We start from the raw sequence: 11,762 nt of genomic DNA, 5'->3' as shown, positions 1-11,762 counted from the left end.
CCAGATGTCATGATTTTAGTTTTCTGACTGTTGAGCTTTAAGCCAACTTTTTCACTTTCCTCTTTCACTTTCATCAAGAGGCTTTTTAGTTCCTGTTCACTTTCTGCCATAAGGGTGGTGTCATCTGCATATCTGAGGCTATTGATATTTCTCCCTGCAATCTTGATTCCAGCTTCTGGTTCCTCCAGCCCAGTGTTTCTCATGAGGTACTCTGCATAAAAGGTAAATAAGCAGGGTGACAATATACAGCATTGACGTACTTCTGTTCTTATTTGGAAACAGTCTGTTGTTCCATGCCCAGTTCTAACTGTTGCTTCCTGACCTGCATACAGGTTTCTCAAGAGGCAAGTCAGGTGGTCTGGTATTCCCATCTCTTTCAGAATTTTCCACAGTTTGTTGTGATCCGCACAGTCAAAGTCTTTGGCATAGTCAATAAAGCAGAATTAGATGTTTTTCTGGAACTCTCTTGCTTTTTTGATAATCCAGTGGATGTTGGCATATTCATCTCTGGTTCCTCTCCCTTTTATAAAGCAGCTTGAACATCTGGAAGTTCACGGTTCATGTATTGCCAAAGTCTGGCTTGGAAAATTTTGAGCATTACTTTACTAGAGTGTGAGATGAGTGCAATTGTGCGGTAGTTTGAGCATTCTTTGGCATTGCATTTCTTTGGGACTGGAATGAAAATTGACCTTTTCCAGTCCTGTGGCTACTGCTGAGTTTTCCAAATTTGCTGACATATTGAGTGCAGCACTTTCACAGTATCATCTTTCAGGATTTGAAATAGCTTGACTGGAATTCCATCACCTCCACTAGCTTTGTTCATAGTGATGCTTCCTAAGGCCCACTTGACTTCACATTCCAGGATATCTGGCTCTAGTTGAGTGTGAGTGATCATACCATCATGATTATCTGAGTCATGAAGATTGTTTTTGCACAGTTCTTGTCTGTATTCTTACCCACTCTTCTTGATATATTGTGCTTCTGTTAGGTCCATACCATTTCTGTCTTTTATTGTCACCAGTTTTGCATGAAATGTTCCTTTGGTATCTCTAATTTTCTTGAAGAAATCTCCAGTTTTTCCTATTCTATTGTTTTCCCTATTTCTTTGCATTGATCTCTGAGGAAGGCTTTTTTATTTCTCCTTGCTATTCTCTGAAACTCTGCATTCAAATGTTTATATTTTCCCTTTTCTCTTTACTTTTTGCTTCTCTTCCATTCATAGCTATTTCTAAGGCTTCCTCAGACAGCCATTTTGTTTTTTGCATTTCTTTTTCTTGGGGATGGTCTTGATCCCTGTCTCCTTTACAATGTCACGAACCTCCGTCCATAGTTCATCAGGCACTCTGTCTATCAGATCCAGTCCCTTGAATCTATTTCTCACTTCCATTGTATAGGCATAAGGGATTTGATTTAGGTCATACATGAATGGTCCAGTGGTTTTCCCTACTTTCTTCAATTCAAGTCTGAATTTGGCAATAAGGGGTTCATGATCTGAGCCACAGTCAGCTCCCAGTCTTGTTTTTGGTGACCGTATAGAGCTTCTCCATCTTTTGCTGCAAATAATATAATCAGTCTGATTTTGGTGTTGACCATCTGGTGATTTCCATGTGTTGAGTCTTCTCTTGTGTTGTTGGAAGAGGGTATTTGCTATGACCAGTGTGTTCTCTTGGCAGAACTCTGTTAGCCTTTGCCTTGCTTCCTTCTGTACTCCAAGGCCAAATTTTTCTGTTATTCCAGGTGTTTCTTGACTTGCTACTTTTGCATTCCAGTCCCCTATAATGAAAAGGACATCTTTTTAGGGTGTTAGTTCTAGAAGGTCTTGTACACCTTCATAAAACCATTTAACTTAAGTTTCTTCAGCATTACTGGTTGTGGCACAGACTTGGATTACTGTGATATTGAATGGTTTGCCTTGGAGACGAACAGAGATCATTCTGTCGTCTTTGAGATTACATCTAAGTACTGCATTTTGGACTCTTTTGTTGACTATGATGGCTACTCCATTTTTTCTAAGGGATTCTTGCCCACAGTAGTAGATGTAATGGTCATCTGAGTTAAATTCACCCATTCCAGTCCATTTTAGTTTGCTGATTCCTAGAATGTTGATGTTCTCCCTTGCCATCTCTTGTTTGACCCCCTTCAATTTGCCTTAATTCATGGACCTAACATTCCAGGTTCCTATGCAATATTGCTCTTTGTAGCATCAGACCTTGCTTCTATCACAATTCACGTCCACAACTGTGTGTTGTTTTTGCTTTGGTCCATCCCTTCATTCTTTCTGGAGTTATTTTCCACTGACCTCCAGTAGCATACTGGGTACCTACTGACCTGGGGAGTTCATCTTTCAGTGTCCTATCTTTTGCCTTTCCATACTGTTCATGGGGTTCTCAAGATAAGAATACTGAAGTGGTTTGCATTCTTTTCTCCAGTGGACCATATTCTGTCAGACTTTATTATTTATTTTGTTATTGATTCCTAATAATACCAATTTCAAATATAGGAAAAAATAATTGTACATAGAAAACATCAAACTGTATTTAAATGCATGTTTGAATTTTATTTATTTTTATTTTGCTTACAATGGTCTACAAGTCCATTATAGAAAAATTAAATGTATAAAAATACTATAGAAGGCAAAATATTTTCTAACTATCTATTAAGTAAAATAATCATTACCAAGCACTGGACAATTTTTTCCATAACATTCTTATTTTATTTATACCAATAAGAATATATGTGTTTGCACATAGTTTAAAACATTTAACTTAATAACGCTAAATTAATAGCAAATTATTTTGATGGATATTATCAAACTGCCCTGTGAAAACATAGCATATTTCAACAAGTAGTTTCATCAGTTTGCCAATTCAACAGGCAAGAAAAAGCTCTGAATGTTCACATTAATGCATCTATCAGTGAAGTTAATGTTTTATTTCACATTTTCTTGTTCTTATCTGGGGACAAAAGAAGGACAAAATACTTAAATTTGAAGTTTTTTTTTTTTTTTTTTTAAGTTAAAATTTAGGAAAAGTGAAATGTGTGTTATTCCCTCAGTTCAGTTCAGTTCAGTCGCTCAGTCGTGTGTGACACTTTGTGACCCCATGGACCTCAGCACACCAGCCTTCCCTCTCCAACACCAACTCTCGGAGTTTACTCAAACTCATGTCCATTGAGATGGTGATGCTATCCAATTATCTCATCCTGTGTTGTCCCCTTCTCCTCCCTCCTTAAATCATTCCCAGTATCAGGGTCTTTTCAAATGGGTCAGTTCTTTGCATCAAGTGGCCAAAATATTGGAGTTTCAGCTTCAGCATCAGTCCTTCCAATGAATGTTCAGGACGGATTTCCTTTGGGATGGACAGGTTGGATCTCTTTGCAGTCTAAGGGACTCTCAAGAGTCTTTTCCAAAACCAAAGTTCAAAAGCATCAATTCTTCAACACTCAGCTTTCTTTATAGTCCAACTCTCACATCCATTCATGACTACTGGAAAAACCATAGCTTTGACTGCGTGGAACTTTGTTGGCAAAGTAATGTCTCTGCTTTTTAATATGCTGTCTAAATTGGTTATAACTTTCCTTCCAAGGAGCAAGCGTCTTTTAATTTCATGGCTGCAGTGACCATCTGCAGTGATTTTGGAGCCCCATCAAAAAATAAAGTCTGTCACTGTTTCTATTGTTCCCCCATCTATTTGCCATGCAGTGATCATACCAGGTGCCATGATCTTAGTTTTCTGAATGTTGACTTTTAAGCCAGCTCTTTCACTCTCCTCTTTCACTTTCATCAAGAGGGTCTTTAGTTCTTCTTCACTTTCTGGCATAAGTGTGGTATCATCTGCATATCTGAGATTGTTGTGACTTCTCTTGACAATCTTGATTCCATCTTGGGCTTCATCCAGTCCAGTTTTTCTCTTTCCCTAGTTATAAATTAATTCCTATCCATTACTTTTCCCTCAATTTTATTACTTTATTGTTAACAAGTTGTACTGATCTAAATTTTAAGGCATTAATTATTGGTTATTTAGAAGAGTTGAGACCCTAGAACATATTTTTCCTTGGCATTACTTTGATTTTTACCAGTTACAGGTATATCAGTTATGAAGTTTGAAGAATTAACATCAAATTTCTACTATATTTTACTCATTTTGTAAATCAGGCTATTAATAATTTTAACCTCCTAGCTTTGCTGATAGGATGGTATAACACAAGTAATCATATAGAACAATGCTTAAACATAGTAGGGTTAAGCATTAAATATAATAATAAATTGATACAGTGATAATGGTAATATGCTGCTAAGTCGCTTCAGTCGTGTCCGACTCTGTGCAACCCCAGAGACTGCAGCCCATCAGGCTCCCCCATCCCTGAGATTCTCCAGGCAAGAACACTGGAGTGGGTTGCCATTTCCTCCTCCAATGCATGAAAGTGAAAATTGAAAGTGAAGTCACTCAGTCATGTCCGATTCTTAGTGACCCCATGGACTACAGCCCACCAGGCTCCTCCATCCATGGGATTTTCCAGGCAAGAGTACTGGAGTGGGGTGCCATTGCCTTCTCCAAATGGTAATATAGAATATGTATTTATGTTCATACTACCTATGTGATAACTGTTTTTTTTTTAATTTTAATAAGTTACATTCACTTTGGAACATGAATAGTTCTAAGAAACAGCTAAGCGTAGGATTTGAATTCTACATTCAACTTCCTTAATACTCCTAATTTTATATCTAACTACATTATATGGGTCTGACTTTGATATCAAAGGTGGGCCACAAATCAAATTAAAAAAAATATTTTCTTGAGCTTAAACTTTATAGTCTTCTCATTTATCTGAGTAATCATGGTGATTTGGGTTAAATCCAAGCATTTATATTTTCTAATTAGGAGAGATTATTAACTAAACTTCAATTCATTCATTTGAAAAATAGAAATTGAATTATATAAAACTTTTCTGGAAAAACAAAAAATTAATTTGAGAATGATATCAGCAGCATGGCAGTAAACACTATCCCTTATATCTGTCCCTCACTTCAACAACAAAATTTAAGTATCCATCCATGAACAGAACTGCCTTTGAGGAAACTGTGGGATCCAACACCATGGGCCAAGGGACCAACTAGAAGTCTCACACCTGTGCACTGTGTAATAAGCAGACAGACTTCAGTATCAACTGTGGAAACTACAAGAGACTATGAACCACCTCTGGCTCTTCTTGGTTGTGGTTTGGGAGTGCCTGCAGAACACTAATTGAGGAGTCACTTAAGGACAAGAGAGCCTCTGTGAAAGTTCAGGGTTCCAGAAGAGAAGCATTCCACTGGAGAAAAAGAAAGAAAAACAAGTTTGGTTGCTTTGGGGTGGCTAAGAGGAACAATGACTTTGCCAGCATCATACCACTCCCAAGGGAAACAGCGCATAGCTTCTCCTGAAGGGGAAAGAAAGCCAGTGAGTGAATGTCTGGCTTCCCCAACTTTTTGGAATGCTGCTGAAGAGACTCCTTTCTCTCCCACAGCATTCAGAACCTTGTTGTGGGGGCTCCATAACTGAGAGTAGGAAGCAGGTCAGGGGGGGCAACATACATCCACAGAGTGGATATGCCAACAACAGGCAAACAGGTGTAAGGCAAAAAACACCTCCCTTTAATCTGTGGCTGGTTTCCTGTGAGCAGTCCCAGAGGAAGGAGCCAGAGCTCTGGTAGACAAGTGGCAAGCACAGAAGGCATGCCAGCTGGGGTCTGTCACCAAGTGAGAAACCACAAACTTGAGCTGTAGTGCCAACCCCACAAAAATAAAACAGAAGCTTCCACCAGCCAGCCTGGTGTGTTGTAGGTTCTGGAGTAGGCATATAAGCTTAAGAATTCTGTCATAAAAGGGAACAAGAGGCAAGGAGCAGGTGTATCCTTATAAGGTCTGAAAAAGCCTCAGAATATACAACAGGAAAGAACAGAGCTGGAAGCATCAATCTTCCTGCTTTCAAACTATACTACAAAGCTATAGTAACCCAGGAGGTGTGGTACTGGAACAAAAACAGACACATAGACTAATGAAACAGAATTGAGAAGCCCAGAAACTGATGCTACTGCTGCTAAGTCACTTCAGTCATGTCCGACTCTGTGCGACCCCATAGACGGCAGCCCACCAGGATCCCCTGTCCCTGGGATTCTCCAGGCAAGAACACTGGAGTGGGTTGTCATTTCCTTCTCCAATGCAGGAAAGTGAAAAGTGAAAGTGAAGTCGCTCAGTCGTGCCCGACTCTTTGTGACCCCATGGACTGCAGCCTACCAGGCTCCTCCGTCCATGGGATTTTCCAGGCAAGAGTACTGGAGTGGCTTGCCATTGCCTTCTCTGAGCCTAGAAACAGGCCCCTGCATTTACAATCAACTAATATTTGACAGGGGAACCAAGGATATTCAATATAGAAAGGATAGTCTCTTCAATAAATGTTGTTGGGAAAATTGGATCATCATTCTATAAAGAAAGCTGAGTACAGAAGAATTGATGCTTTTGAACTGTGGTGTTGGAGAAGACTCTTGAGAGTCCCTTGGACTGCAAGGAGATCCAACCAGTCCATCCTAAAGGAAATCAGTCCTGGGTGTTCATTGGAAGGACTGATGTTGAAGCTGAAACTCCAATATTTTGGCCACCTGATGTAACTGAAATGAACTGAACTGAACTGAACGCAAAGAGCTGACACATTTGAAAAGACCTGATATTGGGGAAGATTGAAGGCAGGAGAAGGGGATGACAGAGGATGAGATGGTTAGATGGCATCACTGACTCAATGGACATGAGTTTGGGTAAACTCTGGGAGTTGGTGATAGACAGGGAGGCCTGGCATACTGCAGTTTATGGGATCACAAAGAGTTGGATATGACTCAGGGACTGAACTGAACTGAACTGATGCAAAAAAAAGTGATTTGGACTTATCTTACAGCACTAAAAACAATAAATAAATAAACTGAAATGATTAAAGACTTAAATATAAGATCTGAAACTATAAAATCCTAGAAGAAAACATAAGGAAAATCTCCTTGATATAGGTCTTGGCAAATCTTTGTTTGTTTTGTTTGTTTTATTTGTAATGATACCAAAAGCACAAGCAAAAAAGGCAAAGATAAATGAGGGGCTACATCAAACTATAAAGCTTCTGTAGAACAATAGAAATAATCAATGAAATGAAAAGGAAACCTACAGAATGGCAGAAAATTTTTGCAAATCGTGCATCTGATAAAGGGTTTTAAAAATCCAGACACAGCAAAACTAAAACCACTAAACCAGTAAGTAGCATTTAGTAAGAATTTGACATATAAGAACAGTTTACAAACTGGGAGCTTCCAAATTCAAAGACTGATGTGAAACTCAGGGGCATGAAATGACAGGTGGCTTATGAAATGAAAACAAGGAAGTTGTTAACCTTTACAATGATTAGTTATTATAGTGGGAAATTTCATACAGCAGGTAATTGGCTAAAAGTGTTTATCTCATACTATTTTAAGATGGATGACAAGCTCTTTTTAAGAATGTCAGAGGCATTTACATGAAATTAACTAAGTTAAGTTTTGCTTATATTCATAAAGTAAGCTAGATTTTAGTTTTACTTACATAAAATTAAATGGTGTTGTCTACTCAGAGAATTCTCAAGTCCAGTTTCCATTTTTTACATAACTTTAATGGGTTAATATCCAAACTGCATTTTAAAAGACTCATACAACTCAATAACAATAAGAACAAACAAAACAAAGAACAAGCTACCTGGTTAAAAATAGGCAGAGGAAATAGGTTACTTTAGATATTTTCCCAAGGAAGACAAACTGCCAGCAGCTACATAAATTGTTGCTTAACATCACTAATCATCAAGGAAATGAAAATCAAGACCTCAATGAGGTCTCACCTCACATCTGTTAGAATGGCTATCTTCAAAAAAATTACTAGATAACAAGTGTCAGCAAGGATGTGGAGCAAAGGGAACCCTTGAGCACTGTTGGTAGGAATGATATTTGGTACAGCTACTGTGGAAACAGTATGGAGGATTCTCAAAAAGTTAAAAAGTAGAACTATCATACAATCCAGTAATCTCACTACGGGGTATATATCCAAAGTAATTAAGATTTGTATCCCGTAGAGATACCTGCATTCTGTACTTATTACATTTTCACAAAAGCCCAGATATGAAAAGAACCTAAGATTCATCAATAGAGAAGTGGATAAAGAAGTTGTGATGTATATACACAATAGGAGATTTTGGAGCCATGAGAAAGGACAAAATCTTTCCATTTGCAACAACATAGATGGTCCTGAGGACATTACATTAACTGAAGTAAGTCAGAGGAAGACAGATAGGGTATGGCATCATTTATGTGTGAAATCCAAAAAACCTGAACTTATAGAGACAGAGTAGGATAGCCAATACCAGAGAATGGGGGTGGGGAAAACTGAAAGATATTGGTCAAAGAGCACGCAAACTTCCAGTAAGAAAATGAGTACATTTTGGAGATCTAATGCACAGCATTGTGACTACAGATAACAGCACTGTACGATGTACTTGAGAGATGAAGGATAAATATTAAATATCCTCATCACAAAAAAGAAATAATCATTATTTGATGAAACAAAGGTGTTAAATAACACTAACATGGTAACCATACTGCAGTATTTAAGTGTATCAAACCAACATGTTCCACACAGCCAAGTTACACAATATTCTATGTCGATTATATCTGAACAAATTCAGGGGAACAATTTAAAAAATAACTTCAGTTTTTAATGATGGTATTAAAATGTGGCAGTTATTTTCTTTCCTTTTAAAATTAGACTCAGTTCACATATACAAAAACAGAATTTAACCACCTATAGAGTCAACATTTTATACATTTTAAGATTTTTTTTTTTTTGGCTAAATGTTCTGCCTATAAATTTTATCAGGGAAATTTTTAAAGTATCTGTAGGAAAACTACAAATGAAGGTAAAATGTCATACTTTTCTTAAGCCTTTTAATAATTTGAGAAAGATCATAAACATATTCTTTATTTGTTTCCTCCTCTCTTATGCTGGCACTGAAAACCTGTATTCATTTAAAACTTTATTAGCTCATTGTTCTGTAAAAGAACCATGATTGTCTTAATTGTTATCAGCAGAAGAAAAAACAAAGGGTCTACTTCAATGTTCAATTAGGATTACATACAGAGATGCAGTTTTATCAGTGTTGACATTTGCACAAGCTCTGCATATTTAACAAGTGATCATGCTCTGCTGAAATGAGTACTGTTGCTATAGACACATTATAATATAGTTTAATTATCACATTAATATTGATGTTATCATCCTCCCAGGTCAAGATGAGACAGTAAAATAGCCATTTAGATTAAATTACTCCCAGTATTGATTTTATTGCTATTTCTACAGATATGGCAGGGTGCTTTAATTTTAGGTCCAGATTTGACAGGACACTTCAGTTCTATCTGATTTTAAAAGTGTGAGGGTGCTCTGTGTGGGTGTTTAAAGTCTAAAAATATTTAAAAATTGAATTTCTTCCTGAATTTCATCAACCTGATTTTTTTAAATGAGAAAAGAATGTTCCCCAAGTAAGTTTTTAAAATAGTTTTTGCTTTCTATTCCCACTGACTCTGTTCATTCTGAATTACAAGAAGTCATTATACATATTGTTTCAACTTAGAAGTGAATATATACATAGATTAGAGCTCCATAACTTTTAAATTTGACTTTTGTTTAAAAAATTATCTACTACCAGATATGGATGATGCTGTATATAATCTTAAATATTTCAGAAATTTTAAAAGATCACTTATTAAAGGAGTCTGAACACACCAACTTGAAATACATACCATAATCCTTTATAAGTTATTTAAAATTTTTTTGAAATTATTCAGAACTTATCTCCTGAGCTATAAATAAACTAGGAATTAATTCAAGTTTAAATAAAATAGGATTTGTTTACTTGTGAAGCACTATTTTTCATAATCTCTCTTTGGGATCATTAAATTATTTTCAGAACTTTGGGATATGGAGAGTTTTATTGTCTTATAGTCCATGAAATCTCTCTGAAAACATTTAAAATTATGTTTATAATTAAAGATATAATCTTCTTATTTTCTGTTAATTGTACTGATGTTAAGATTTGGGAAATGTCAAGGAGAAAAAAAAAAAAAAGAACCATTCCTAGCCTCAACAATTATAATCTATTTAGAGGCATTGTTACATATACATTTGATTATGAAAAAAAGCTAATGTAAATTAATGTTTATTTTAGAGAAAATTGTCTCCCTCTTTCTCAGTTCCATAAGTATATTGGAAAGTCTTCAAAGATTAAGGAAAAGTGAGAGGCAACATGTGGCATTTTAATTGCCAGAAAATTAATTTTGATTCTAACTAATATCAATCAATCTGGAGGTAAAATTATGTAACATCAAAGTGAATACCAGTTCTATTAAAGGCACATTTCTTTCTTTTTAGAGAGACTGCATGTTTGGCTTTGATTTAGTTTTTAAGTACAAAGTCATTGTAAACAAAATCTTTTCAGATTCTAATTTGGATATTTGCACTTAAAAAAGAGATCTCCTGCTTCTCTTAACCTGTAAAGGAATAACCTCAGAGTAATTTCTATGAGGTATTGGAATTCTGTGTAATTGGAAGCAGTGCAAGCTGAAAGGGTACAGAACTTATATGTTTCCAATTCAGTTTTTAACTAAGATGATTTGAAATCCCAATATGTTTCCTAGGCAACCGGTACTGACCAGATGCAAAATGGTGGCGGCCAAGTAAAAATTGGCTATGGTTATGATTCTGAGAAGAGGAAGGAGAGAGTAATAGAAATGAATGGTAGGGAACCAGCCATCTATGAAATAATCTTGTCATTAATTCAGAAAAGTGCCAATATTTTCACATCTGAAGCTCTGGAAAGTTAAGTTAAATGAATTTTCCAAATTTGTATTATAATGCTGCAAAACTGTGACTAACTTTCTGCGGTTTATTTTCCAGGAAAGTGCCAGTAGATACTAGTTACTACTCATTCTACTGTCTATGAAGACAATCCAAAATCTTATAAAAGCTTAAAAGACATTTATTAGAAAATTAGAAAGCTATGTCCCTCTTTCTTCTAATGTGGCCATACATTCACTCACCGGTTCATTCATTATAACAGTGAATACTTTGAAAAAATAAAGTAATGTTTCTGCATTTATGGAGTTTCTATTTTTGTATGGGGGTAACAGAAAAGATAATTTAAGATAGGAGCAAACCCATGGAACGAGTAAAGCAAAGATTTTTTTTTTTTTTTTTTTTTTTTAGGGATTTGACAGTGGAAAGAATGCCTTCTGCCTCTGCAATGAAGTGTGCAGTAAAAATTGGCAGAGCAAGTGCAAATTTTCAAATATACTTTATAAAAAAATACATGACTCCAAGAAAAAGATCTCTAAGACTCAGCATTTTTTAATAGTGGTGCTTGCACATATTTTAATGACCTGTTAAAGTCACAAATGCATGCTTTTTATGGGTTTAATTAAAGAGAAAATTCCCTAATATTATAAAATCTGAATAGCTTTTTGGTAGAAATTCTTCTAATAGCATGATGGTCTTCAGACAATACACAAAATAGCTATTAATGAGTCCTGTGCAAAAAGCATTGCCTGATTACTTGCTTGCTTGAGGCAATTTGACATGGAAATGAAATGAAATTATTGACTGAACCAAGCTTTAATCCTGGCCTTGGCCTCAGCTAGATGAATGTGAAATAACTACTCTCGTCCTTAGTTAA

This window comes from Ovis aries, chromosome 25, assembly GCF_016772045.2.
Source record: "Ovis aries strain OAR_USU_Benz2616 breed Rambouillet chromosome 25, ARS-UI_Ramb_v3.0, whole genome shotgun sequence".
Classification (NCBI taxonomy): Eukaryota; Metazoa; Chordata; class Mammalia; order Artiodactyla; family Bovidae; genus Ovis; species Ovis aries.
Note: the sequence above shows the minus strand (reverse complement) of the source record.